At 34.2% G+C, this 2,548-nt stretch overlaps 1 protein-coding gene across 1 annotated transcript in view; it reads right to left on the bottom strand.

The window, feature by feature from the left end:
• Positions 1 to 2,548, bottom strand: part of COL4A5 (collagen type IV alpha 5 chain) — a 439,164-nt gene that overhangs the window by 135,044 nt on the left and 301,572 nt on the right. The gene's annotated exons all lie outside the window — the stretch shown is intronic.

The raw sequence follows: 2,548 nt of genomic DNA, 5'->3' as shown, positions 1-2,548 counted from the left end.
CTGGCCTGGCAGGAATAGGCCTTGGGTTACTGCTGGTAATCCTGCCTTCCTCTTGTGGGATTAGAGGAGGTCAGAACATGGGGCCTCCTTGCCGTTTTTGCATAAGGAAAATACAAATTTCCCTTATTATAAGGGAAATACAAATTTCCCTTATTATGACAGATATTAAAACCACTGTGAGAAGAAAAGCAATGGACCTAGATGCTCAAAGATATTTTTGAAAATGAACAAAGTTGGAGAACTTACACTATCTCACTTTAAGTATTACTTTAAAGCTACTGTTATCTAAACAGTGTGGTACTGGATTAAGGATAGAAAATTAAATGAATAAAACAGAATTGAGAGCACAGAAACAGACCTACACATATACAGTCATTTGATTTTTGAAACAGGTGGCAAAGTAATCCAATGAGAAGAGGGCTATTGAAAAAAAAATGATGGTAAACAAAAATTATTTGAGATGGATAATAGACTTAAATATAAAAACTAAAACTATAAAGCTTATAAAACAAAGCAGAGTATCTTTGCAAGTAGGACATAGATGAAGGCTTACTTCTTAGGGCAGAGAAAACAATAACCACATAAGAAAAAAATGATAAAGGAAACTTGAGTAATATTAAACTTTTGTTCATCAAAACATGCTGTTGTTAGGTGCTGTTGCATTGGTTCCATCCCATAGTGATCCTATGTACAAAAGAATGAAACATTGCCTGGTCCTGTGCCATCTTCACAATCATTGTTATGTTTGAGGGTCTTCTTTTTTGCTACCTCTCCACTTTACCAAACATGCATCCTTCTCCAGGTCCCTCCTGATAACATGTCCGAAGTACGAGATACGAACTTCTAAGGAGCATTCTAGATGTTATTTCTTCCAAGACAGATTTGTTCGTTCTACTTGCAGTACATGGTAGATTTAATATTCTTCACCAATGCCATAATTCAAATGCATCAATTCTTCTGCAGTCTTCCTTATTCACTGTCCAGTTTTCATAGCATATGAGGCTACCTACTGCAAAGACCATGGCTTGGGTTAGGTGCACCTTAGTCTTCAAAGTGACATCTTTGCTTCTTAACACTTTAAAGAAGTCTTTTGCAGCACACGTGCCCCATGCAATATGACAGCTGATTTCCTGACTCCTGCTTCTGCGGATCCAAGTAATAAGAAATCTCTGACAACTTCAATCTTTTCTCCATTTATTGTGATATTTCTTACTGGTCCAGTTGTGAGGATTTTTGTTTTCTTTATGTTTTATCAAAACATACTGATAAGAAAATGAATAGACAAGGCAGACAGGGATAAAATACTGACAAATGATTACTATGGAGGATATAAAGAATATTTTTCCAATTTAACAATAAAAACAATCCATTTTTAAATGGGCAAAATAAATGTGTAACGTCCACAAGCACATGAAGAGCTCAACATCATTAGTCATCATGAAAAAATAAAACCACAATATAATACCATCACACATACCAAAATTTCAAAATTAAAAAGACTAACAGCACCAAACGTTGGAGAGAATGTGAAACAACTGAAACTCTCATATCATATTCGTGTGAATTTAAAATGGTACAGTCATTTTGGAGAAAGCCCTAATTGCTTTTTATACAGCTAAGCATACATCTACCCTACGATCCAACAATTCTACTCTTAGACATTTACCCAAGAGAAATGAATGCACATGTCCATAAAAAGACCTATCAAAGAATGTTTTTAGTATACTGTATGATTCCACTTATAAGGATATCTAGGAAAGGGCGAAATTAATTTATGATGGGAAAAAAATTAACAATATAGTTACCACTACGGATATGGGGATAAGAAATGACTGGAAATTCCACTTATATGGATATCTAGGAAAGGGCAAAATTAATTTATGATGGGAAAAAATTAACAATATAGTTACCACTATGGATATGGGGTAAGAAATGACTGGAAAGGGGATAAGGAAATTTTCTTGGATAATATCTTGATAAGGGTTTTAGTTATACAGATGTATGCATTTGTCAAAATTGAGCAAATGTACTCTAGATTTGTGTATCTCATTTAATAAGAATTTTATCTCAGGAAAAAATGTTAATTATGAAATTGTATTTATGTTATACATGCTGAAATATTTAGGGTGAAGTGCAACTGCTGTTGAAATTTACTTTGAAATTCATTAAAAAATTGATCAGTGAATAGATAGAGGGATGGACAGATAGTACAAAAGCAGGTATAGTAAAATGTTGATTGTAGAATATAGATTATGAGTATATAGTTGTTGTTATGTGCTGTCAAGTCGGACCCGACTCATAGCGACCCTTCCTTGGGTTTCCGAGGCAGTATCACTATGGAAGTAGATTGCCCAAACTTCTTTCCGAGGGGTGGCTGGTGGGTTTGAACCACCAGCTTTCTGGTTAGCAGTCAAGTGAGTATACAGTAGTCACTGTAAATTTCTTTCTATTTTGCTGTGTATTTTAAAATTTTTTAAAAAAATTGTTGCCAGAGAGATAAAACATTAATAGTAGAATCTAGGTAGTGGGTATTCACTATACAATTATT

This window comes from Orycteropus afer, unplaced genomic scaffold (assembly GCF_000298275.1).
Source record: "Orycteropus afer afer isolate SDZICR_OR568_19922 unplaced genomic scaffold, OryAfe1.0 scaffold00336, whole genome shotgun sequence".
NCBI classification, from domain to species: Eukaryota; Metazoa; Chordata; class Mammalia; order Tubulidentata; family Orycteropodidae; genus Orycteropus; species Orycteropus afer.
This window is presented reverse-complemented; position numbering and strand designations above follow the sequence as displayed.